We start from the raw sequence: 27596 nt of genomic DNA on the forward strand, positions 1-27596 counted from the left end.
AATGGATTTGAGGACACGGGGAGGGGGAAGGGTAAGCTGGGACGAAGTGAGAGAGTAGCACTGACATATATACACTACCAAATGTAAAATAGATAGCTAGTAGGAAGCAGCTGCATAGCACAGGAGATCAGCTTGGTGCTCTGTGACCACCTAGTTGGGTGGCATAGGGAGGGTGAGAGGGAGACGCAAGAGGGAGGGGATATGGGTATATATGTACACATATAGCTGATTCACTTTGTTATACAGCAGAAACTAACACAACATTGTAAAGCAACTATACTCCAATAAAGATGTTAAAAAAAAATTAAGCATTAATGTATACAGGCATAATGGGGCAGCCCTTCCTAGAGGGTTAAAGGTGATATTTTAGAAAAAAAAATAAAAGGAAATACAATTTTGCATGCCTGGATGTTGTTTCTCGGAGATGTGACATAAGATAAAAATAACTAGTATCATGGAAGATTTATCTAGATTTCTTGATGGTAGGTTTGTAATAATTTATTACTGGAAGTACAGAACTTTGGGGGTTGTTTTTAGATTTTCATCAATATTCCTACCAGAAGCAGAATATTGGTTAGGTTGAATAGAGTCTGACTGAATGTTTAATTTCTCATTGAAAACAATAATTACATTTTGAAAGATCTCAGGAAGCCCCTCTGTCCAAGATCTGTAGGAGGGTTAAAAAAAAAAAAAAGAATGGGCTTTGCAGTCAGACAGTACACTCTGAAGCCCACTTGTACTCCCTTTTGGTCACTCCCAGCTGTGGGACCTTGGGTAAATTACTTAACCTCTCTGAACCTCCACTGAACGGTATGAAGGGTAAAAACATGTGCCTAACAAGGTTTCTGTGATGAGCCAGTGCGATCATATATGTAAAAACCTATTGTGGGGCCTGGCACATAGTAGGTTACCAATAAACATTAGTACCATTTATTTTCTATACCTTCCTTTTCTCTCCTGCCCCACAACCTCCTGCACTCTGATTCTTGAAATCTTTTAACCAGTGACAGAGCCTCTCCTTGCATGTTTAAAAATAGGGAATTCCCTGGCATTCCAGTGGTTAGGACTCATCCCTGGTCAGGGAAGTAAGATCCTGCAAGCCATGTGGCGCAGCCAATAAATAAATAAATAAATAAATAAATAAATAAATAAATAAATAAAATAATGTAGTAATTAGAACAACATAACATAAATAGATAGCATAACATCACTAAGCACTTCACCATACATTTCATCTTGTTTGATCCTTAAACCAATCCTATGAAATAGGTACTATTATTGACTGCACTGCATTTTATAGGGGAAGAAACCAAATCTAGGTTTGGGTTAGATACTATTTCAATGATCTATTGCTATATAACAAACCACCCCAAAACTTAGTGGCTTGAAGCAACAACTATTTTATTCTATCTCATGATTCTGAGTTGATTGGGCTCAGCTAGGCAGTTCTTCTGCTCCATGTGATGTTGTCTGCCTATGTCCATATGCATTTATCTGGAGGCTAGACTAGGCTAGAACATCCAGATGGTTTGCTCACAGGGCTGGCAATTGGTGCTGGATGTCAGCTGGGAGCAGAGCTGGGACTGCCCACCAGAGTACATCCATGCTCCTCCATTGCCTCTCCTGGGATGGCAGCTGGACTTCAAGAAGGAGCATTGCAAGAGGAAAAAAATTGAACCTTCCAGTTTCCTTAGGGCCTGGCCTCAGAAGTCTCAGAATGTTACTTCTGCCATGATCTGTTGGTCAAAGCAGTTACAGGCCCAGCAAGATTTAAGAGAAGGGGAAACAAGTTTCACCTCTCAATGGAGGAGTGGCAGGGAGGGAAGAGGTTGATGACAGCCATGATTGGAGACTATCTGCCACAAATAGTTTGCCCAAAGTCACAGAGCTAGTGGGTGAAAGAGTTAAGATTCCACATACTCAACCACTAGGTCATACACATACGATTAAATGCCAAAGTCTGTGGAAAACACAGGAAGCGCAATATAATCTCAGAGGAGAGATTAGTACAAAATTAAGAACTCTAAAGACCCTAAACTGAAAAAAGTACCCCTTTTTGTGCCCCTCCTCCCCACATAATGCAGAATAAATGATATTTCTTGAAATGTCACAAAGGTTGCATATGCTAAAATAAATTCTTTCTAGATTTTCCATTTCAAAATTCTGGATACATTCACTGAATCTGAGGTTTTCTCTCTCTCTCTGTGTGTGTGTGTGTGTGTGTGTGTGGTAAGGTGGGGGTGAGAACCCTGACTGACAACTGCTCTGTGCACATACTCAGCCTGCCTGTTGGGTAACTCATGTCTTTGTGCGAGAGGTCACAGAGGCCTCAAGTTGGCAGGGGAAGCTCCAGGGAGAAGCAGAATTTGGCCTGGCTCTGAACTCTGATTAGGATTTTTTTTGGCTGCGTTGGGTCTTCGTTGCTGCACGCGGCCTTTTTCTAGTTGTGGTGAGCAGGGGCTACTCTTTGTTGTGGTGCACGGGCTTCTCATTGCGGTGGCTTCTCTTGTTGTGGAGCATGGGCTCTAGAGCACAGGCTCTGTAGTTGTAGCTCATGGGCTCTAGAGCGCACGCTCAGTAATTGTGGCACACGGGCTTCAGTAGTTGTGGCATGCGGGCTGTAGAGCACAGGCTCAGTAGTTGTGGCACACGGGCTTAGTTGCTCCGTGGCATGTGGGATCTTCCCAGACCAGGGATCGAACTCGAGTCCCCTGCATTGGCAGGTGGATTCTTAACCACTGTGCCACCAGGGAAGTCCTCTGATTAGGATCTGAATAAGAGAAACAGAAGGAGAAAGAGGAGGAAGGGAAAATATGAACAAGACATGAAGCTGGAATGGACAGTGAGTAGTAGCTAGGGAGATGGAGGAAGGGACCAGGCTGAAGTAAAAGGGTCTGGATTTGGAAATGGGAGGGCTGATTAGTAATCTGCTTGATGACTGGAGCTAAATTGGCTCCCCATCTTCAGAGGTATCCCAAAGTAGCATTGAGAACCAGATTACAAAGAATGAAGATCTACATGAAACCCAGGTCCAGCTGTGTAAACTCTGTTTTAGCCTTGGCCTTGCTGAAGGCAGATGCCTGGAGAGCCCTGTTGGGGGCTGGGTAGGAAGGATACTGCTTGAGGATCTTCCCAATGGCTGATCCGGGAATATCTGGGCTTACACCACTCTTACTAGTTTCATTTGGAAAGGGATTGACAAGCATAAAGTAAACCCAGTCATCATAACCCTTCTTATAGCACTTTCCAGAGAGTTTATTAACCTAAATCTCTCTTATATTACTTATCAGGACTTCCTGGTAAAGGCAAGGACTTGGGGATTTTGAGTCATTCTGAGCAAACACCATCTTCAGATTATTTTCCTGCTAAGGTGGCTTCTATCACTTTCATTTGTAAAACCTTTTCTCTTTCTTCATATTTGAAAGAAACCCAGTATGACCTTTGTAATTTTTTTCATGTAAATTACAAATATTTAGAATCCCTGTCAAAGGAATGAAATAAAAGCAGATGTTTTTCACTTATGCTGGCCCCAAGTAATACCACATTAGAAAACAGAGAGTATTTTCGAGTCTCGTTAAAAAATATTTCAAGAAAATAAACATTTGTTGAATGCAAACAAGAAGAGGATATGGCATTTTTTAATATGAATGTAGAATTCAGAGCTAAGGAGTCTAAGGCCCAGAGAGACTGAGTGACTTGTGTAAGGTCACAGAGTGAGTTTACAGCCAAGTCAGGATCTGACCTCAGTTCTCTGAAGTCCAGCCTGGTGTGCTTTCTATACTCTATGCGGTAGATTGGTTGCAAAGATGGCCCAGATACTTCATGCCTCCCTGTATCAACATCTTTGCAATTTAACTTAGCAGGTTCTCTCATCGCCTCTGGAATCTGGGCTGCCCTTGTTACATGCTTTGGTCAATATCACATGTAGTGGAATGGTAGGATGTGGTGGAAGTGATGGTGTGCCACTTTGGAGCCTTGGTCTCAAGAGTTCTTACGTGTTTCCACTTATTCTATTGGAATCTTATTATCACCGTAAGGACAAGCCTAGACTAACCTGTTAGAGAATGAAAAGTCACAGGGGAAGATCTCAGTTACTCCAGCTAAAGTCAGACTTGCCAACAACCAGTCAACCAGGACATATGAAAGAACCTAGCCTAAGCATCAGAGCTCACAGCTGATCATGAATGAGCCTAGCTGAGACCAGAAAAACTACCCAGCTGACTCATTAGCAATAATACATACTTATTTTTTAAGCAGAATCGAGCAAACCTTTTTCTTTTTAAAGGTCTAGATAGTGAATATTATAAGTTCATGAGGCATATGCTCTGTGGTACCTCCCCTCTGTTTACTGTAGTACAAAAAACAGATAAACACATAAGGCAGATAATATGTAAATGAACAGACACAGCTATGTCTAAATAAAACTATATTTACAAAGACAGGCATCTGGCCCACAGGTTGTAGTTTGCAGACCCCTGATTATGGGGTGGTTTTGGGGTGATTTGTTATACAGCAAGAGCTAGCTGATACACTGATTCTGACTTGATATCCCAAACAAAGAAAAGCACCAAACTAACTGCCAAAGAACTTACTTGCAAAGATAAAAGGGAGGAGCAGACGGGAAATGTCTCCATTTTCTTGAAGTTCACACTTTAACTACCTGTAAAGTCTGTCACAATTTTTCTCATTTGCAGCTTGTGTATTGCTGTCAGATAACTGCTATTTCAGTCCTTACAAACAGGGTTTCATGAGGATAGCCAAACTACTGGGGGACAAAATGCAACCTATTCTGGTTGCAGACTCAGTTTGTAAGCTTCTGATTCTGGATTCCAACCCCAACTGAAACAGAGTTCAGAGACGCTTGGAGAGCTTTCAAAGCCATATTTGTCAGCCTGTGCCTATTTCTCCTCATTCTCACTGTCTCTACAGCATTTGGTGCTTCTGACCACACTCTCCTTGAAATCATCTCCTCCTTTGGCTCCCATCATGCCTCTAGCTCATTTCTTTCATCTCTGGTCTATCAGCAGGAACTCCCTATTCAGATTTGTTGTTTTTACATTTCGGTCCCGAGCCACTTTTTCTTTCTGTTCTATACTACTAGGTCTGAGCTGGGGATAGGTATCAGAATTCCCTGTGGAACCTATTTAAAACTTGGAAGCATAATGGCCATAATTTGAAAAAGCTCCTCAGGTGACTTGGGTGGACATTCCTGTAGCAGTTAGTATTTTCCAAAGATGATCCCCAGTATTTCCCATCCGACATGCCCTTCCACAGTGTGACTGTGCCATTTTCCCCATCAAGAGGTAGAATCTATTTCTCAACCTCTTGAATGTGGTTAGGTCCTGTAAAGTGTAATAGAAGTGACACTGCCAGTTCTGGGCATAGCCCTTTACTGACCTGGTAGCTGTAACTCCTGCCTCTTGTAAGAAATGTGATTAGATATCCTGAGACCACCATGACAGGAGAAACCCAAGCCATATGGAGCAGCTCAAAGTATAAGACCCCATGTGTAGAACACTGAGGCACTATGTGTAAATGAGGAACCATCTTGAAAGTGGATCCTCTAGGCCCAGCCACTACAGCTAATACCATGTGGAACAAAACTATCTAGCCTAGTCCTTCCCAGATTCCTGACCTACAAAATCATCAGCAAAATAAATGATTGGGTTAAACCGTTAAGTTTGGGGGTAGTTGTTACTCAATAATAGGTAAATCAGATGGATCCCCCTCTCCCCATGCATACCACAACCCTGTTAAGAACTATTGCCCTAGGACTTCCCTGGTGGGGTAGTCATTAAGAATACGCCTGTGAACTACTGCCCTAGGACTTCCCTGGTGGTGTAGTGGTTAAGAATCCGCCTGTCAATGCAGGGGACACGGGTTCGAGCCCTGGTCCAGGAAGGTCCCACATGCTGCGGAGCAACTAAGCCCGTGGGCCACAACTACTGAAGCCTGCGTGCCTAGAGCCAGTACTCTGCAACAAGAAAAGCCACCGCAATGAGAAGCCCGTGCACCGCAATGAAGAGTAACCCCTGCTCGCTGCAACTAGAGAAAGCCCGTGCACAGCAACGAAGACCCAACGCAGCCAAAAATAAATAAATAATTTGTATTAAAAAAAAAAATCACTTCTATAATACCTGCTGTATGCCAGGCAATGAATAAAGACCATAAACACAAAGGTGTGTTATCAGGTCTGTCTTGAGTGGCTTAAAGTTATGGTAGACAGACATATAATAAGATGTATGCGACAAAAGACTTTCACCTCTATCCTTACCTTATTCTTCTCCATTTTAGAGTTGGTTGGAAAAAAAAAAAGAAAAAAAGGGAATTCCCTGGCAGTCCAGTGGTTAGGACTCGGCATTCTCACTGTCGGGGCCCCCGGTTTGATTCCTGGTCCAGGGATTAAGATCCCACAAGCCACGCAGCACAGCCAAAAAAAAAAAAAAGAGTTGGTTGAGAGTTCTATTTTAGTCAAAATTCTTAGGGGCCAAGGTCATGTCTTATTTATCATAGCCCACAATTAACACTTGGCTTTGCTCCATATATTCTCGGATAATGGTTATTAGATTTTATCAGATGTACTAGTTATAAAAAGAGCAACCATTTACTGGCCCTTTACATGGAACACTGTTAACATCATGATGTTGGATGGGAAGTACACATGTAGAGCTGTGGCAGAGGCTGCTGTGAGTTCACTTTACCCCAGTTCCTTTTCTTACTGGGCACTCAGCTAGACTGCTTTTCCTAGGCTTCCCTGCAGTTAGGTGTGACCATATGACTGAATTCTGGCCAATAAAATGTGGGCGGGAAGTGATATGTATCTAAGCCTGGTCTACAAAAACTTTCTGCTTAATCTTCCACTCTTCCAATCTCTCTCTTTTCCTCCTGCAGTTTAATGGAGAAGACTCTGAAGATCTAGAAGAGGTGGCACTACAAAAAGGAAAGAACCTGGGTCTATTCTGGGGCATCACTGGCTAACCAAGAATACTTGCATTACACTATTGCATGAGTCAGCAATAAACTTTTATTATGTAAAGCTTCTGGAAGTTGAAGACTGCTTATTATAGTTGTCAGTTTAAACTTGCCTAATTCAAGTGCTAAGTTTAATGCAACCTTCCTAGATTGATCATGACTACCTACTTTTCAAAAGAGTATCCAGTAGATTCCAAAATTGCATTTATTACTCATTTAAGTATGAGCTCTCTCATCTCCATGATCAGAAATAATGGCTTGTTCAATCTTTTATTTTTGCAGTCTTCGAAATATATATGAGTGGTAACAAAACCAAAGAGCTGATCAACGTCTCCCAAAACATACTTTGATAAGCCCAGCAAAAACTCTTTGGTGTAGAATACGAAAAGTTCAGGGATCCCTGGGCCTGGTTAGGGCCAGGCTAACCAGGCTGCTGTCTACAGAGGCTGCATAGGATGGAGTGATTGATGTTCAGGCCTGTGAATGCTGGGAAAGAAACAGAGAGGACTAAGCTTTGACTTCCTTGATGCCTTAGAGCCAGTTTGGCACTTGTCACAACTCAATGATTTGTATTCATGTGACAACCTTACCACTTCCTGTTTTGATCCAAGAAAAGAATTCTAGGAGAGAAATGAGGCCACAAAACTGAAGAAGGCCCAGTGTGTCCTTTTTATCTTCCATTTACTCAACATACATTTACTGTGCACCTATTATGTTCACAATTTGGAAGGGTGGAATTCAAATAAACATAATAAACAGATCTGCTTCCAGGGAGATGTTTAGACTGATGGGATTTGACAAGGCAAGCAGTTGTTTGAAAGACAGTGTAGAGTAGAAAGTTCACTGACTCTGATGAGAGAGACTCAGGTTCAAAATCTGGCATATAATTGGCACAAACAAGAAAAACTGGATAAGTATGGAGGATGAAAATTACACTGGGCTGGAATGGACAAAATAAGTCATCAATTTTTTTTAATCAAGGCTTCCTTTTAGAACATTTCTCAGTTCTAATCTAATATGGATGCCAAATCTAAATGTATAATTCACAACCAGGCATCACCAAGAAAGGTACAAATGGAGAGAGGAATTCATTGTTCCAGAAGAGAAGTTCCTGTCTTGGATGAAAAACTCACAGCAGGCATTGCTGACTCATATATACACATTTGTGTGTGTGTGCATGTGTGTGTATAATAGGCATGCTACATACGTGAGAGATAAGTCATAAAAATTGTTCACATATTCAGGAACAAAGAGTTATGATATAATTTCTGAAATTACAGAGATCCAGAATTAGAAGAGGATCTTTCAATCCAAACCATTTATCTTACAATTGAGGGTACAGACTCAAATAGGTGAAATGACTTGGTGAAGGCCACACAACTATGAAATCGTCAAGCCAGGACTCGACCTGGATTTCTGGCCCAATGCCCTTACCACTAACTCCTTTCTAGTCAAGGCCTAAGGAGCTATTCCATAATGCCACTGGGTAGAGCTTCCTGGAGGTCTTAGTTCCAGGGAGTGAAGACTTCCCACTGAAAACTTCCCAGTATTATGGACAGAGGTCCAACTGCCCTATATATATATATATATATTTAATTTATTCATTCACTTAAATTTTTATTTGTATGCCAGGAATCTATGCTATGTGCTAGGATCCAATAGTGAAAAGATATACATGGTTCTTGACCTCATGGAACCTCTAGACTTCCGCATAACAGAAATTCCATAAGGTCTGCTTGTTTATTGCATCCATTTACAGGTGATGAAATGGGCCCAGAGAATAACAGTGATGCTTACGATATATTGTCCACCTACCCCACACCAAAGACTTTTCCAAGCACTCTCTGAGTTAATCTGTACAACAGCTCTATGAGATAAGAAACAGGGGCATAGGGAGCTGAACGTCTGGTTCAAGGTCACATAGGTAATAAGCAGTAGAACACGGAATGGAACCAAGGTTGTCTGGTGCCAGTGTCCATGATTTTAACCACTACATTACACTGACCAGTTGGATTCCTGCTATGCATGCTAAAATATGGTATATCTGATGTCAAAACTCTGCTAGTGAGACCTAGGATCCAAGAAACATAAATTACTTTGTCTACAGGCAAATTTTGTTTTCAGCAGTTGTATGTAGATAATAATATTTGCTTGAGTGCTTACCATATGTCAGAGTACTGCACCTGTACATATGATATCCAGGTAAAACACAAGCATAATACTGGCCTTTAGTAGATCCTCAATATAGTAGGCAAATGGTAAGCAGTAGGAATAAATATGTCAGGCTAGAGAAAACCTAGAAATTATTAAGAAGTAGAGGGTACTGGCTGCAATTGTGCTGGATCTGCATTTGGACAAAAATATGTTTGTATTTTTTCAAGACTGTGCTTGCTTTATTTCAATATAGAGATAACAAATATCTACATAAATCTCCACTCACCTGTTAGAGGGAGATTTCCGCAGAATTAATTTCTTCAGCCATAAAATTTATTGTGTACTGTGATTTACTCATCTGTTTAAGGCATCCTGTTGCAAGGTATGGACACACTCCTTGAAAATAAAAACACAAACTTGAATGATTTTCGGTTTCCCATAAATTCTATTAAAGAAGAATAAAACAGTGAAATCACAGAATTTCTCCATTCTCTTCCACCATATGTGTTTCTTTGAGGTTTAATAATATTATAAATAAAGCAGCTTCAAGATTAAATACAAAACAGTGAACAATTTAGAAACATTTTGAAGAAGCAAGTATTATATCCCAGTGTTGCCAGGCTTTCAACAAAAGTAAGATAGAAAACAGAGCGAGAACTCTCATTTGTTCTATCAAGAAAGCATAAATATTGGCTCCATATTAAGCCAACCTCTTGCAGCTGTACACCAGCTCTCAACTATTAAAAAGATTCTTAAATTCCCAGGGAAACAAAAATCAATTTCAGCCATATAAGTCTGTATATAAATCTACTGTGCTTTATTCCAAATATTTTCTCATCAAGGAATTTGGAACAAAATTTTTTTTGAAAGAGAAAGTCTCCATTTCACCCATTACACCATTATAAATATTTGAATGACTTCCAGTAACTTTGCTTAGAAAATCTCAATGTCTGTATAACATGCCAATGACAGCTCAGCAGTAATGTCAATACATTTCATTACCTGGCAAGACAATCATTCATAGCAATAGATTGGAATTCCGATTGCCCTTTACATATATTATATTTCACTTTTGTCACAGCACACCGGATGGTTACTCTTGCCCTCTTGGCAAGATACTCTTTCTGAGCTTATATTAAAAATCTATTTTATCTGTTAAAGCTTAGAATGAGCTAAGTGATTACTGTTTTAATCCTAAACCAATATGTGTAGTCAGGTCTTGAAAGAATTCCAATCATTGTAGTCCTTGTTCATTTTAGATGGATAATAATGCCATTGGGTTGTTTTCCTTGGGGCTCATTTTATATATTCTATTTGTAGGAATTAAGGTTTCTAGTCTAGTGACTATTGTTCACATAATTCAAACAAAGAAAGGAATGTGATATTAATTTTCTGGGTTTTGTAAGAAACTGCACTGGAAAAGTGAAATATAAATATTTGCTAAAGTTTGGAGAAATAGAGTAGAATAGAGATGTACTTCTCAAAATTCAGTGTGCATTAGAATCTCCTGGATAGCTGGTTAAAACAGATTCCTAGGTCCCACAGCCAGTGATTCTGATTCAGTAAGTCTGTGTGGAGTTCGGGACTGATTTCCAGCAAGTTCCCAGGTGACGTTCATGTTGCCAGTTCAAGGACCATCTTTTGAGGTGCAGTGGAACAAAACGGAGTGGTCAATAGCAAAGGCTAAAATCTTGCCTTTGCCATTTACAGGCTTGTTGATTTGGGGTAATCAATTAAGGGGTAATTTATTTAACATATTTTTAAGCCTTAGTTTCCTCATCTGCTCAATGGGGGTTTTGTAAGGATTAGATAAGTCTGTATGTCACTTGACATAGTGCTAGACAGATACCTGGTATGTGCTAGATAAATGACAACCATGGTTATTAGAAATGATGAAGTCTCCTTTTCTGGGATCCATCTGGTTGAATATGTAGTTCTTCTGTTCCATATCCTAGTGTGTTTGGCAAATTATTTGTTAAGTATGTCTAGATTAGGAGTTATCAGATCGATGCATTAGCAACTATTCAGGATTTGAATTGCTAAGGGGACCTAAAACACTTAAATATTTTGATCCCTGGGCCTTCCAACCAAATACCATGCTGAAACTCTGATTCTCTGTACTTTTAATTATTTTTCATTTAAATTTCTTTATAGTCCACATCTCCACAGTTATGTCTCCTTATGAATGATCTTTAGAGAACAACATCAGTTTATTTTCAAAATCAAACTCAAGTCTTTGGAGACTAATATCCTTTCTCTCCATATTTTGCTATTAAGAGGCCTGGTGTTCTGCCAAGGCAACGTATTAATAAATTTAAGCTTGAGGTTTTCATTGTCGTGTGAACGTTGAAATTGGCTCTCAATTACACAAAGCAGCCAGTTCAACAGAGTACGTGTATTGGATTTACAATGAACATGTCTGGGAAAAAATTAGTTTAAAATCCTTGATTTTGTGGTTTGCTTTTAATTTGTTAAATAGGCATAATCCACCAGTCATAAGCATCTCAGCCAACTGAGGCTAAATTAATTCTGAGAAATATATGTTTACTTTAGTCAAATGTTAACAAATTAATTTGTCTTGCATCCAATCATTTATTTAGTTTTTCACTTAACACTAAGTCCCATTTCTGTGGTAGGTGATGGTCTAGACTCTGGGGAAAACACTTACCCCATCCTCCCAGAGTTTATAGTCTAGTGAGAAAGGTAAAAGCACAGTTATCAGAACCTCGTTTTAACAGGCTGATAAATCTCTAGTCTTTACCAGTTAACAAGCTGTAGAAAGTTTCAGCCCATTGTTTGTGTTTATATGCAATTACTCATGAATCTGTTAACCATCATCCAAAGCTTCAGATACACTGGATGATGTCTTCTAAAAGTAGAATACTTCCAGAGCTTCTAACCAAAGGAGAACTTTACATTTCCGGTTTTCTTTCTTCTTCTTTTTTTTTTTTTTTTTTTTGGAAAATGAATGTAGAGAAAGCAAATCAAGTCAGTTTTGTAGCTTGCAACTAGCTGTTATGTAAACTCTCGAGTAAAATGACATGATTGAAGACAAATACCAATCTGTACATTAAACTTCATTTTTTGAGCTTTTCAAAAGATGCAGGGGACTTCCCTGGTGGTGCAGTGGTTAAGAATCTGCCTGCCAATGCAGGGGACACGGGTTCAATCCCTGGTCTGGGAAGATCCCACATGCCGCGGAGCAACTAAGCCCCGTGGGCCACAACTACTGAGCCTGCGCTCTAGAGCCCACGAGCCACAACTACTGAGCCCGCGCGCCTAGAGCCCATGCTCCGCAACGAGAAGCCACCACAATGGAAGCCCGCGCACTGCAATGAAGAGTAGCCCCCGCTTGCCACAACTAGAGAAAGCCCGCGTGCACGAAGACCCAATGCAGCCAAAAAAAAAAAAAAAAAAAGATGCAGGGATTTACATTCATATGACCTGTTTTGGACCGAATGTTGGGTTCCTATCCACAACCCCCTACCCTTGCCAAATTCATATGTTTAAGGCCTAACCTCCAATGTGATGGTATTTGGAGATGGGGCTTCGGGGAGGTAATTAGAGTTAGATGACGTCATGAGGGTGGGCACTTCATGATGGGATTAGTCTCCTTCTAAGAAGAGACACCAGAGAGCTTACTCTCTCTCTCTCCCCCATGTGAGGGCACAGCCCGAACGTGGCTGTCTGCAAGCCAGGAAGCAGCCCTCACCAGAATCCAAATTGGCTTCTACCTTGATCTTGGACTTCCCAGCCTCTAGAACTGTGAGAATACATTTTTTTGTTTAAGCCACCCAGTCTATGGTATTTTGTTATGGCAGCCTGAGCAGACTAAGACGTGATTTTAGAAAGATGACAGGGATTTGTACAAAACGGTGGAATGCTTCAAACTTATCTCATATTATTCCCAAGCAGGGCCCTCAGCCTCAGCCTGCCAGGTGGGCTCTTGACAATTGCCAGCACACAATTTACTCTTTCTTGCCTCTGGTATGCATTCCTCTTTGTGCTGTTTCCTTTACCCTAGATCTTCCATTTCTGGCTCAGAGTCTCATATCTAAGAAATCTTGATTAGTCCTAGTCAAGAAGGATCAAGTCCCAAATGATCCTTCATTGCAAAGTCTGTTTCACAATACACTTATTTGCATTTCTCTATTGTGTCCTTATGTTGGTTCAAGGACGTAGGTCTTACCTCCTCAACAAGATCTTGAGCACCTGCAAGACAAGCCTATGGTCTAGACTTTTCAAATCTTTTGTGTCCTCCACTGGCCCTTGCAGAATGTGCAAATAGAATGGGAATAAAACTTACTGAATGAAAATTGAACTAGATGCAAGAGCCAACGAATGTTCTGAGGCAAATGAATCAAGTAATGCGAGGAAGTACAATAAAACCCTGGCTCCAGAGCCTGCGGGTGGGGGTCGGAGAGAGTCGTTCTGGATAAGTGAGTTTAATAGATGGCTGAGTTTTAATTATCTTGAATGGAAACATTTCCAATATATTAATCTTCCCTGCTTTCTAAAATAGTGTATTATAAACATAATCCAGCTTGATGACTTGAGGCTGTCATTAAAAGTACTATTGTGCTATAATACTGAGAAGCCCTCAGGCCCTTTGGAGGTATGCAGAACTGTTTGTCCCTATTCTAAATGGCTGCAGATTGCTGTTTTGTTTTTTTTTTTTTAATTGTTGTTTTGTTTTTTAGCTTTTTTGGGTCATCCCTTGCTGCTGGACTGTCAGTCTCACTGATGCCAGTGTGACTGATTGTGCCATTTCTACTCCCTGCTCCTAATTTGCTGCTTCTCATCTGAAACGAGCTTGGAAATCAAATACTCAAGCTCGTTGTGGTTGCTGTCATGATTATTATTGTTAAAGATGTGTGTAAACGGAGAGCAAAGGGCTCTGTGTGAGGGCCTGCCAGGGTCTCCATGGCTAAACTGTGCAAGAGACAAACACATATATGTTGTGAACCCCTAGTTCAGCCTCTCTGAAGCCTTTTCAATTTAATTCCTATTCTTATTTTTCTGGTCTGAAAATAAAACTTTCTGGAAGTGCATTTTTCAGTTAAATTAGGAATTTAGTCATGTATTTGACAAGGAATCATTGAGTGCTTACAAAGTGCAACATACATGCTAGGTGCTGTAGGATGGTCGTTCAAAATGTATACTCTACGTCCAGCTTGCTCTCTGTTTTCTGTATTGCACTAGCACATAGTAGGTACTCAATAAGTATCTGTTCATCAATGAAATGAACTTTATAATCTGAGCATATACAAGATATTGACACACATACATACATAAACAAGTTTACAATGTAAGCTGTAGTAAGGATCAGAATAAAAATACAAAAAAAGTATACACAAGGACCAAAAGATTATTTCCTGCTGGAAAATCCAGAAGGACTTCATGGAAGAGGTAGTGGTTTTGACTGGGACTTGAAGGATGGGGTCATATTTCAATCAGCAAGAAGTTAGGGAAGTAAGAAGAGACAAAAACACCACAGACAAAGGCCAGATGCTAGGATGGGCAGGGCGTATTTGGGGGACAATTAGTATATTTTGGCTGTAGTACATGTAGGGGAGTAAGGAGATCACATTATAACATTATATTGGGGTCAGAGCATGGGTGGGCTTTGAATGTCAGGCTAAAGAATTTGGACTTTATTAGGTAATGGGGAGGAACTGAGGGTTTTTGAGCTGGGAGGTGACATGCTTTGAGCTGGGCTTTAGAAATCTTGATAAATGTTGGAATCTAGGAGTTAAAGGGAAACAGGACTGGAGGTGATTCCAAAGGAATATGGGAGGCAACACGGGCCTGAACTAGGATGTTGTCAGTGAGAATAGCAGAGTGGGAATGATTGTCCGAGACACTGTAGAGGTAAATAAGAGGATGTGGCAACTTATTTGTTGTCAGAAGCAATGGAGAAGGACACGTTGGTATAACTCCAAGTGATGTCCTTTCCAGAACGAACTAGAAGAGTCCAAAAGAACAGATTTAAAGAGATGGTGATGAGTTTGACTTGGGACATGCTGAGATGTGAGAGTGAATTGTTGATGGCTCTGCCATAAAAAGCATGAATGGGAAACTGCCCTGAAAAACACTAAAGGGATAACAAATACTCACAAAATGAGGGCTTATGTGGACTCAGCTCACAAAAAGAAGTTAAAAGGTCAACATCTTATTTTTAGTCCCTTCTTGACATGACTATATTAAAAACTGTTCATCCTTATTTTCAAATAGCTTTCAAGTACACCTTTAAAAAAACTTCTACTTGTTTTTCCTTGTCTTATCAAGATTATGCTTGATAAGACTGGGGCATTAATACGATGCGAAGTTTGAGCATTATTGGAGTTGCTCTTGGATTAGTAGCAGCTCCTATCTGAAACAAGACAGTGAACAAGAAAACAAACACAAAGAAAACTTCCCCCAAAGAGCAGATGGATCTTGACTTCTACCATCAGAAATAAAGGTGCTTTCAGATTAGTAGGCAGCTCCCCCATGGAACAAGAACGAGTAGGGAAGCTAGAATATTAACTTGGGTTTTATAGAATGGAAGAGTAGGATTTTGACATGTAAACAAGAGGGAAAAGTGCATTCTAGGCAAAGGAAGCTGTGTATATAAACCTGGCATGAAAGAATGATATGGCATGGTCAGGGGATGGCAAGAAGCCATTTGGCTGGAGCATGTGTGGAGAGAATATGGGGGAGAAGCCACACAATCAGGGAACTAGATAGAGGTGTAGCTTGAGAGATAGGTTGGGGCCAGGGAGGAGGGTGGGCCTCATATACAACACTAAATAAAGTTTTCAATTTATTAACAGTGGGAGCCATCCCAGAGGTCCACTGGGGAGGCAGAACAATCAGATATGTTCAAGCAAACTCCGGAGGATCTATGGAGGATCTGTAAGAGTTGAGGAATAGAGGCAGAGATGAAGATGCTACTGAGGTACTGCTGAAAGCAACTGAGGATCTGAGTAAATGAGGTTATGAACTAAGCTAGTGCTTAGCCTATAATAGATACTCAGTGTGTGCTAGTTGATAGGCTATTCAGGTTGACAACATTGACAACAGCTTTTGGCCCATCAGAACTGGATGAGCCTCCTCTTGGATTCAAATCAGCTTTAGCAGTAGGTTGCTGGGCCAGATGCCCTGAAGTGTGAAGGGTACTAGAAGATTAATACTATAGCCAGAAGCCAAGGTTTATCTTTGGCTTGGGGCACATGTTAATGCAAAAGATACAGGGAAGCAAAATACCACCAGCTTCAGGTTGACCTGCTTCCTTATAGCATACAGAGCACCCTGAGGCATAAATGAGGGACAGGAATATGTCAAGTCCTTGGGGGGACCAATGGAGCTTCAGAAAAGTTCAAGGAAAATCTGCAAGAGATCTCCATTGAAGAGACTCTATTTCTTGTTTTAAATACAGTGAATATGTACTACGTTATAGGCTTGCTCTGTCCAACACCGTAGCCACTAGGCATGTGTAGCTATTAAGCATTTGAAATGTGACTGGTCCAAATTCAGATTTTCTGTGAGTATAAAATACACACCAGATTTCAAAGACTTAGTATGAGAAAAATAACATAAAATATCTCATAAATACTTTTTGTATTGGTTATATGTTGATAACATTTTTAGATTTATTAGACTAAATAAAATGTATTATTATACTTTTTGAAATGAGGCTACTAGAAAATTTAAAATAATTTTATGTAGCTTATATTATTCTATTGGACAGAACTACTATAGAAAGTTCAGTGTTATTTTCTATTGCAAAAATAAAATAGTTCTATCTCCTCTGATTTTTCTGAACTTTTCCCTTGTAGGGAAGCTGTCAACATGTGTGCTAGGAAGAAATTCAAAATGTAATAAACAGGTTAATGTATTCATGTCTATTGTCCAGAATTGTTTATCCGCCTTTCAATGTTTCCAGGGAGATTAGTGCACCTGTAAGCTTGTTTTAATGGCCATGGTGTTCTGTACAGTTTGCATGTTATAAAAATTATATATATAAAAAATTCGAAAGGGTTCATTACTTGGGGTTATTAAAAGGCAAGAAAGATAGGGAGCGGAGAAGGTCTCATATTAATATCTTTCATAACATGGCAAGTTGTAGCCTGACATATTTAAATAGACTCAACCTTTCTAAAGAAGAGGTTACTGCAAAATACCCCTCTCTTGCAAAGCTTGGAGCCAATATCTCTTCTATTAGAACACCAAATAACAATTGCAAATTCTCAAACCAGAGTACTTGAAGGATCATTTTGCTTTCACATTGGTGAACAGCAAGTAACTGTTCAGAAAGGGCATTCCTGGATTCAACTGCAGGGTTTCCAATTTTTTTTTTTTCCTTGTGGGTTAATGGAAATTGTAAACATTTGATCATAATACTGAACTTTAGCTTAATTTTCCCTAATTTTGCAGAACCTTCCTGCTTCACACCAACAACCCCTTATCATTCTATAAATTTGGTGTGTGTTAGCATTTAACATTTAATGTGAAATAACCTCAAGGAATCTCCACCAAATGGAACTGATTATACAAAGAAAATAAACTTAAGAAGGTTCTGAGACATCATGTAAAATATTTTACTATGTTTTGTAAGTCCCTTTGCATTTAGGAAGCAAGTAGGTTTGTTTTTAAATAAAACTGGCCTCTTTAAAAAAAAAAAAAGCAAAATCTTATTCACTGTCTTTGAAGTGTGAGAAAAAAAATTTTTTTTCAAAAGTTAAATGATGACTATGAAATCCAAAGGGGAGAATTACAACCTGAGTTGTGCCTGCCACATGGACGGTCTGCTGTGCTTCAAAGCAGTTGGGAGCAGTGTTAACTATGTACATAGACGCTCTGGATAGTACTCAGTAGACACTGGACCTTTTGGACAGAACAGGCAGTTCTTAAATACCTGTCACTAACATTATACAGCAGAGCGAGATGGAACTGAAAGATTCTTATGTCAAGCCTTTAATATTGGTACAACAAAGATGACTTCATCTGTGCAATTAGTGTACAAGCTGTTCCCACTCATCTAATAGCTCCAGGAGGAGAACCTTATTTTGACTTTGATTTGTTCTGTTTTTCCTGCATACTGAATGTTGCAACCTTACGTCAACTAAAATCTCTTGGCCTAATAATTACAGTCAGCATTGAAAAACTCTTCCCTCAAATTACTAGTGCAAACAAAATGAGGGGAAAATAAATTAAACTCAGCCCTCTCATTCTCTTGTTACCTCCCCTTCTTCACCTCACAAGCTGTGGTCAAAATGTTTCAGAACTTTTCATCTGTAAAATCAAACTATATTTCCATCTAATAATTAATTTTTAAAGAGCTTTGTTTTGCTACTACATTCATTGCTTTATTGCCCTGTTTGGGCAGAGTATTCCATAATTTTTTAAATAATTTTTTTTTTTTTTGGCTGCACCACATGGCTTTCGGGATCTCAGTTCCCCAACCAGGGATTGAACCCAGACCCATGGCAGTGAAAGCGCTGAGTCTTAACCACTGGACCACCAGGGAAAGCCCTAAATTCTTTTACTTAAAGGAAAGAAACTCCATGAAATTACTTTTTTTCCCATTCAGATTCTAATGTCTAAAGGGAGTAGTTTGAAGAGAGGCATGGACTTCTAGAAATGTATGGCTATTATGAGGCTTGTGTATATGAGAAATACTTTTTGACTTGATAGCTCATACAGAAGAAATTTTTCAAATATTAACATATTATCCTCCAGAAAAATCAGGAAATAGATTTGTGGCTTAATTTTTTTTAATTAATTTATTTTATTTTATTTATTTTTTATTTTTGGCTGCATTGGGGCTTCATTGCTGTGCGTGGGCTTTTCTCTGGTTGTGGCGAGTGGGGGCTACTCTTCGTTGCGGTGTGTGGGCTTCTCACTGAGGTGGCTTCTCTTGTTGCAGAGAACGGGCTCTAGGTGCGTGGGCTTCAGTAGTTGTGGCACGAAGGCTCAGTAGCTGTGGCTCACGGGCTCTAGAGCGCAGGCTCAGTAGTTGTGGTGCACGGGCTTAGTTGCTCTGCGGCATGTGGGATCTTCCTGGTCCAGGGCTCGAACCCATGTCCCCTGCACTGGCAGGCGGATTCTTAACCGCTGCGCCACCAGGAAAGCCCCTGTGGCTTAATTTTGACTCAACGGTGAGCCTAAGTAAACAGACCCACTGCTCTTTCCATCAATATCTGAAAAGAAATATCCAAAACTCTTTCAAACTTACCATTCTTCTAGGCATGAATCTATGTTGCTAGTGATAAGCCCTAGGAGTCTGGGACTGTCAGCAAAATTACTTTAAGTGGTGCCAATTTCTTCTAGGACTTAAAGGATCCATATTCATTATTCCAGAGTGAAAAACAGATGTAGAACAAGGGCAATAAGTTGGGAAATGCTCCCTTTAAAAGCAGCAGTAATAAGTCACATATGCTGTGGCTTGTTAGGTGGCATTCTTACCCAACACCATATTCCATTCTAATTTGGGGAGAATATGTTACCAAAAAAAATTATTTTCACTTAAAAAGGTATTTCCATTTAATTCCACATCTGATTTATAAAAAATGGGGGAATAAAAGATTATTTTCCTCTTAGTTCTGGAATGATATATGTAGTTCCACTCTTGTCATGTCATGCTACTTTTCAAAGGGCAAATGTGCTAATAGAGATGAAAGAAGACCAGCTGTAGGGATGATGGAAGAAGCCCAAATGCCCACTACATACTAATACAGTTATTAGTTTTGAACTTAATTTACTTTCTCCTTCTAAAAGAGGACCTGGTTTAGGAGAAGATTTCACTCAAGACATTTTTTTAGCACTTAGCCTGGTAGCCTCGAAGTAACAATGTGCCAAACTAGCCATTTTTTAGCACTTCCTACTCTTCAGGCCATAAATTACAGAACTAGACCAGGGCCAGGCTAAATTATTTTGGCAGATGAGGCATATGAAGCATTTCCTCTGAGGAGAATTTAGTCCATTGGATTAGATCACCATTTGATGGGTACACAACTGATTAGAAATTTTGCTCAAGGAGTTACCAGTAGGTGAAGTTAACTAGAGGCACCTACGGTTTATGTAGGCCCTCTCTTAGGATCTTTTATTTTTTTCCTAAACATTTTAGAAATGATATGGATGAATGTTAACTATACCAAGATGAATACAGAAAAGGATAGTCTGTATTTCGGAGGAGAGAATCAATAATGTTTTTGGCATACTAGGAAAATGGTTAGAATTAAAAGGGAAAAGTTCATTGAGGACAATGTTGGGAGGAAACAGGATCTCATTCATTAAAAAAAATTTATTGAATGCCTACTATGTGCCAAGCACTGTTCTAGGTGCTAGCTGAATTTCCAGGAGCTCACGTTATAATTAAATTTAAGGGCCTAAAGTTGACACATTGACCTTCCACTTATGGTCGTGGTGGAATAACAGGGACCACATGTACCCTTTTTCCTTAAACAACTAAAAAACTGGTCGAAATCTATGAAACTGGTTTTCAAACACTGGAAAACAGGCAGTTCAGGACGGAGAGATCTCTGGAAAAAAGGAGCAAAAAAGCCCAAGATGAGCCTGATGAATGCTTCAGCTTACTGCCTGAGGAGTTCCCAGGCCACTGCACAGAGAAAGTGATCCCAGCAGGTTTGGTGATCTTCCTGAGTTGAGGGACAGAGTTCAGAGTTCAGGGATACCAAGGCAGCTAGACCTCATGGGGCAGAGTACTAGAGAGAAGACAGCTGCAATGAGAGAGCTCCAGATATACATAGAGGTTCTCCTTGAGTCCTTAGCTGAATAATAATTGGCACATAGGTTTCAGGAAACTACCAAGACTGGAGAAGAAACCACTGGAAAGGAGCTGGTGGATCAATCCTTGGAGTACACACAGATCTGGGAATAGTTTGTTTCCACTAGCTAGAATAGGAAGGCTTCCAAACACATAAGAAACTGAGGGAGACTTCAGAAGCATATTGCCTCAATAGAAGGGTCAAATTAGCCCTAAAAGCTGTTCTGCACCCACCAAACAAAGCTTAAGAGCAAGTCTTGAAAACATCGAACTGTTTCCAAGTAATTTAACTGCATCCTATTGCAAAGTACAAAAATATTTAAAGGATTCCAAACATATCCAGTACCCTCCAAAAGTTAAATTTCCAATGTCTGACATTAAATTAAACATTACCAGACATGCAAAGAAGCAGGAATATAAGATCCAATATGAGGACAAAATCAATAGAAACACACTTAGAAATGATATAGATGGCGGAGTTAGTAGACAAAGACATTAAACAGCTAGTATAAATATATCTCATATGTTCAAGGAGTTGGAGGAAAGCATGAGCATAAGCATGAACAAGACCCAAGTAAAACCTCTACAATTGAAAAGTGAACTGGATGGGGCACAGATTAACAGCAGATTAGACATGGCAAGAAGAAAAGATCAGTGAATTTGAAGACCACAATAGAAGCTACCCAAAATGAAACACAAAGACTAAAAGACTGGAGTACATGAACAGACCATCAGTGAGCTATGGGGCAACAAGCAGCAGCCTAACATATGTGTACTTGGAGTTCCAGAAGGTAAGGACAGGCAGGTGGAGACAGACAAAATATTTAAAAGAAACAATGGCTGAAATTTTCCCTGTCTGAAAAATTTGAAGCATGGCTTGAAAAAGATCCAGGGGCTCTTTTTAAATTATTTTTTATTACAAAGCACTACCTCGGTAGTCCCTTCATGTAGAATGCCCTCCCTCCCCTTGCTTCTCCATCTACCTAACACATACTTTAGGACCCAGATCAAATCCCACAGTCTCCAAAAAAAGTTCCCCGTCCCGTGCAAGTGATTTCATCCTTTCCTGACATTGGTCCCTTTTTGACCGTCAATTGTTTGACAATTAATCATGCAATGACTGACAGAAGTTCTTGCATAGTTGTTTCTATTTGTAGCCTTTTACTTTTATTCAACTATTTACATGTTTATGTCTTTCTTCCACCCAAGGTCTAGATTTTGTCTTTTCCACTTTCAGAACATACTTCCTCCATCAATTCTCTTCTTTTTCTATTCAGGTATCTACCACCGCTGAAAAAAAAATAAAAGGTTTATATGGCTAAAACCCTCCCATGCCCCTTGTGCCCTACTTGACTCCTAGCTGTTGTTTTATCCTTTCCTCTTCTCAACCAAGCCTCTGAAAAGATTCTTCTATTTTTCTCATATCACATTTATACCTCAACCCACTGCTTTATGGCTTCACCCTCACCACTCTCCTAAAATTGTTCTCATCAAGGTCACCAGTTACCTATTTGCTACCAAATTCAATGAATTCTTTTAGCTTTAATCTTTGTTTATTCGACAAAATATTTATTAAATATCTGCTGTGTACCCGGAGCTGGAAATATGAAGGTAAGAAGTACAGATGCCCTCGCAGAGCTCAAGTTTGGCAGGGAAGTCAAGTAAGTAACAAGGTGTGATAAGTGTTACCTGGCATTTGTTGATGGTGGCTTCTCCCTCCCACTTGAACAGCTCTTTGATGTTGGCTTCTGTGACGCCATCCTTTCTGGGTCCTCTTCTCCTAATTCTGACTATGTCTTAATAGCCTTTGTACTGGGTTCCTCTTCCTCCACCTGTCCCATGAGTTAGGTGTTTTCCCTCTGGTTCCTTCCTTGGCCTTCTTCTTCTTCTGAATCTCAAGTTTCCTTCATGATCTCATCCAGGTCCATGGTTTCATCTATCTACTATAGGCTGATACTACCAAATCTGCATCTTCAGCCCAGAGTTTTTTTCTAAGTTCCAGATGTGCTCTACTGGACAGCTTCACTTGGATGTCCACAAGTGGTCCAAAATAAACAAGTCTTAAATAGAATTATTATTTACCCTAAATTTGTTCTCCTTTGCACTCCTTAATTTAGTAAATGGTACCTAGTCATCATAGCCTTAAACCTTGGCATCATCCTTGATGTCTCTGTCCTTCAAAATCTCATATCCAGTTGGTCACCAAACTGTATTGATTTGCTCCTAGGCATTTCTCAAATGGGTCTTCTCTCTATTCCTACAGCCAGTGCCTTAATTCAATCTTATAATTTCTTTTTTGGATCCATCAGTCATACCTCCCTGCTTCTGGTCTTGGTTTCTTTCAGTCAGGTCCATGCAACAAAAAGTGACTTTTCTAAAGTAGAACACAAGTGTGTCACTTCCATGTTTAATATCTTTTGATAGTTCTCCATAGACTTCCAGATAAAATTCAAACTCCACATCATGGCCCATAATGCCCCAATCTGCCCACCTCCTCTCTCTCCTCACACTGAATTACTCAGTTCCTTGGATGCCCCACAGTGTCTCAAACATCCTGGTATTTATACATGATGCTCCTTCTGCTGATCTTGCCCCCTGCTTTCTACTAATGCCTCTTCATGGCATTCTTTAATACTCATATCAGACACTGCTCTATCTAAACAACTTCCCTGATATTCCCCTTCTCCAAGGTGAGATTAGATGCCCCTCCTCAGTCCATCCATAAAATATTCCATATATATTCTTTTTTTTTTTATAAATTTATTTTATTTGTTTATTTTTGGCTGTGTTTGGTCTTCATTGCTGCGTGTGGGTTTTCTCTAGTTGTGGCGAGCGGGGGCTACTCGTCGTTGCGGTGCGCAGGCTTCTCATTGCGGTGGCTTCTCTTGCTGCGGAGCACAGGCTCTAGGCGCACAGGTTTCAGTAGTTGTGGCACACGGGCTCAGTAGTTGTGGCTCACGGGCTCTAGAGCACAGGCTCGGTAGTTGTGGTGCATGGGCTTAGCTGCTCTGCAGCATGTGGGATCTTCCTGGACCAGGGCTTGAACCCGTGTCCCCTGCATTGGCAGGCGGATTCTTAACAACTGCGCCACCAGGGAAGTCCCATATATATTCTTTGTGGAACATTCATCTTGATTTTTAAGAAGTATCTGTTTATGTCTTTCCCATCACTAGATTGTGAATCCCTCCCTGCACTCTCTACTAGCTAACCTCCTTCCTTGCTTAATTTCTCTTCAAGCACTTATTACCATCTGTCATACAATACATTTTACTTATTTGTTTCTCTCTACCCCAATAAGAAGGTAAGCTACATAAAGGTGGGGACATTTGTCTGTTTTATTCAGTGCAATATCCTTGACACCTAGAACAGTACTGGCACAGAACAAAAACACTTAGTAGTCATTTGTTATATAAACAAATAAATCTTTGCCCTGAGCACTTAGAGCCAGTATCTAGCACATGGTATTGGTTGTTACATTCCACTGCAACCTTGTTTACTCATCTGTGCCCCCTATGAGAGGTATTAGATTTTTAAGGACAGTCTCGTGGAAACTATATTTCCTAATTAGGTTCCTAGGTTCTTGCATGATCATAATAGTCTTTTTTATTGTGATAAAATATACATAAAATTTAACATTTAATCATTTTAAAGTATACAGTTCAGTGGCATTAGGTACATTCACACTGTTGAGCAAACATCACCACTATCCATCTCCAGAACTTTTTCATCTTCAACTGAAACTCTGAACCCATTAAACAATAACTCCCTATTCTCCCTCTCCCTCAAGCCAATGGTAACTACCATTATACTTTCTGTCTCTGTGAATTTGACTACTCCAGGTAACTCATACATACGGAATCATACAATATTTGTCCTTTTGTGTCTGGCTTATTTCATTTATCATATCTTCAAGGGTTGTCAATGTTGTAGCCTGTAACAGAATTTCCTTTAAGGCTGAATAATATTTCATTGTATGTATATACTACATTTTGTTCATCCATTCATCTATGGATGGGCAACTGAGGTGCTTCCACCTTTGGGCTATTGCGAATAATGTTGTTTGAGTCCTTGCTTTAACTTCTTTTTGATATATGCCCAGGAGTGGAACCACTGGATCATATGGTAATTATATGCTTAATTTTTTTTGAGGAACTGCTATACTGTTTTCCACAGCAACTGCACAATTCTACATTCCCACCAGCATTATAGAAGGGTTCCAATTTCTCCACATCCTCACCAACACTTGCTATTTCTGTTATTTTGTTTTATAATAGCCAACCTAGTGGGTGTGAGGTGATATCTCATTATTGTTTTTATTTGCATTTCCCTAATGATTAGTGATGTTGGGCATCTTTTCATGTGCTTATTGGCCATTTGTATATCTTCTTTGGGGAGGATACATATTCAAGTCCTATGCCCATTTTTAAAATTGGGTTGTTTGTTTTGTTGAGTTCCAGGATTAAGAGTTTGACTGTATGTTTATATTTGAAGTTCAAATTTATATCCAGTTTGGGACTTCCCTCGTGGTGCAGTGGTTAAGAATCCGCCTGTCAATGCAGGGGACACGGGTTCGAGCCCTTGTCTGGGAAGATCCCACATGCTGTAGAGCAACTAAGCTCATGTGCCACAGCTGCTGAGCCTGCGCTCTAGAGCCCGTGAGCCACAACTACTGAGCCTGCGTGCCACAACTACTAAAGCCCGTGTGCCTAGAGCTCGTGCTCTGCAACAAGAGAAGCTGCCACAATGAGAAGCCCGTGCACCGCAACGAAGAGTACCCCCCGCTGGCTGCAACTAGAGAAAGCCCGTGCGCAGCAATGAAGACCCAACGAAGCAAATAAAATAAAATAAAATATTAAAAAAAAATTTATATCCAGTTTGCCTGGATGTAAAATCTTTAGCTCACATTTTCTTTCTTTGGGTATTTTATTTTTTTATTTTTATATTCATAAATTTATTTATTTTACTTATTTATTTTTGGCTGCTTAGGTCTTCGTTGCTGTGCGCAGGCTTTCTCTAGTTGTGGAGAGTGGGGGCTACTCTTCATTGTGGTGCGTGGGCTTCTCATTGCAGTGGCTTCTCTTGTTGCGGAGCACGGGCTCTAGGCGTGCGGGCTTCAGTAGTTGCAGCACATGGGCTCAGTAGTTGTGGCTTGCGGGCTCTAGAGCACAGGCTCAGCAGCTGTGGTGCACGGGCTTACTTGCTCTACGGCATGTGGGATCTTCCCAGACCAGGGCTCGAACCCGTGTCCCCTGCACTGGCAGGTGGATGAGCCACCAAGGAAGCCTCTTTGGGTATTTTAAATATATTATGCCATTGTTTTTCAGCATAAACTATTGCTATTAAAAAGTTTTATGACAATCTAATGTTATTTCATATAGAAGTGACTTGGTCAGTTTTGGCTAGAAGCCCAAAGAACTTTTTTCTTTCTTTTTATTGTCCAATAGGTTTAATGAAATATATTTTGATATTAGCTATTCTGGGTCTACTTTCTCAGATACATAGTGTGCCTTCTCAATATACAATTTCAATATACAATCCTTTTTATTTTAGGAACGTTTTTTTGAATTGTACTTTTTGTAATTTGTCACACTGCATGGTTTTCCCTTCTTGAACTCCTATTATATGTATGTAGGATCTTCATTGATTTTATTTATTTATGTATAAACTTTCCCTCAAATCCTCCACATCCTCACCAATGCTTGGTATTGTCAGGATTTCAAATTTTAGCCACTCTAATAGGTGTATAGTAATATCTTGATGTGGTTTTAATTTGCATTTTCCTAATGACTTATGTTGTGTGTATCTTTTCATGTGCTTTTGTCATCTGTACACTTTTTTTTTGATGAAGTATCTGATCAAATCTTTTGCTCATCATTTTAAGTTGGATTTTTTATTTATTATTAAGTTTTGAGAGTTCTTTATATATTTTAGAGATAAGTCCTATATCAGATATATAATTTGCAAACATGTTCTCCCAGTCTATGGTGTGTCTTTTCTTTCTCTTAACAGTGTCTTTCAAAGAGAAGTTTTTAACTTTGGTCTTCCATTTATTAACTTGGTATTTTTAAAATATTTATTTATATTTATTTATTTTGGCTGTGCCAGGTCTTAGTTGCAGCACTCGGGATCTTCGTTGCAGCATGCGGGATCTTTAGTCATGGCATGCGGGATCTTTTAGTTTGTGGCATGTGGACTCTCAGCTGCGGCATGCATGCAGGATCTAGTTCCCCGACCAGGGATCGAACCCAGGTCCCCTGCATTGGGAGCATGGCGTCTTACCCACTGGACCACCAGGGAACTCCCTAATTTGGTTTTTATGGATCATGCTTTTGGTAGTGCATTTGAGAAATCTTTGACTAATCCAAGGTTAAAGATGTATTTTTTCTAGAAATGTTATAGTCCTAGGGTTTACATTTAGGTTTATGAAACATTTTAATTTTGTATAAGGTTTAAGGTATGGATTAAAGTTCATTTTTAAAATATATAGACATCAAATTGTTCTGTCGCCATTTGTTGAAGTGCTGTCCTTTCTCCACTGAACTGCCTTTGTTTCTTTGTTGAAAATTAGCACCATATATGTGTTGGTCTAATTCTGGACTCTCTATTTTGTTCCACTGATATATTTGTCTCTCTTTACACCAATACCATACTTTCTTGATTACTGTAGCTTATAATAACTCTTGAAATCAAGTAGTTTCAG

At 39.8% G+C, this 27596-nt stretch overlaps 1 protein-coding gene across 3 annotated transcripts in view; it reads right to left on the reverse strand.

The window, feature by feature from the left end:
* Nucleotides 1–27596, reverse strand: part of WASHC3 (WASH complex subunit 3) — a 142095-nt gene that overhangs the window by 35127 nt on the left and 79372 nt on the right. For 2 of the 3 annotated variants that reach the window (XR_009505438.1, XR_009505439.1), the window contains exon 8: nt 9413–9522. The gene's annotated coding sequence lies outside the window, so the exon portion shown is untranslated. Of the gene's footprint in view, nt 1–6289; nt 6391–9412; nt 9523–27596 lie in introns of those variants that run through there. The other variant, XR_009505437.1, reaches the window with a different exon arrangement.

This window comes from Balaenoptera ricei, chromosome 10 (assembly GCF_028023285.1).
Source record: "Balaenoptera ricei isolate mBalRic1 chromosome 10, mBalRic1.hap2, whole genome shotgun sequence".
In the NCBI taxonomy this organism is placed as follows: domain Eukaryota; kingdom Metazoa; phylum Chordata; class Mammalia; order Artiodactyla; family Balaenopteridae; genus Balaenoptera; species Balaenoptera ricei.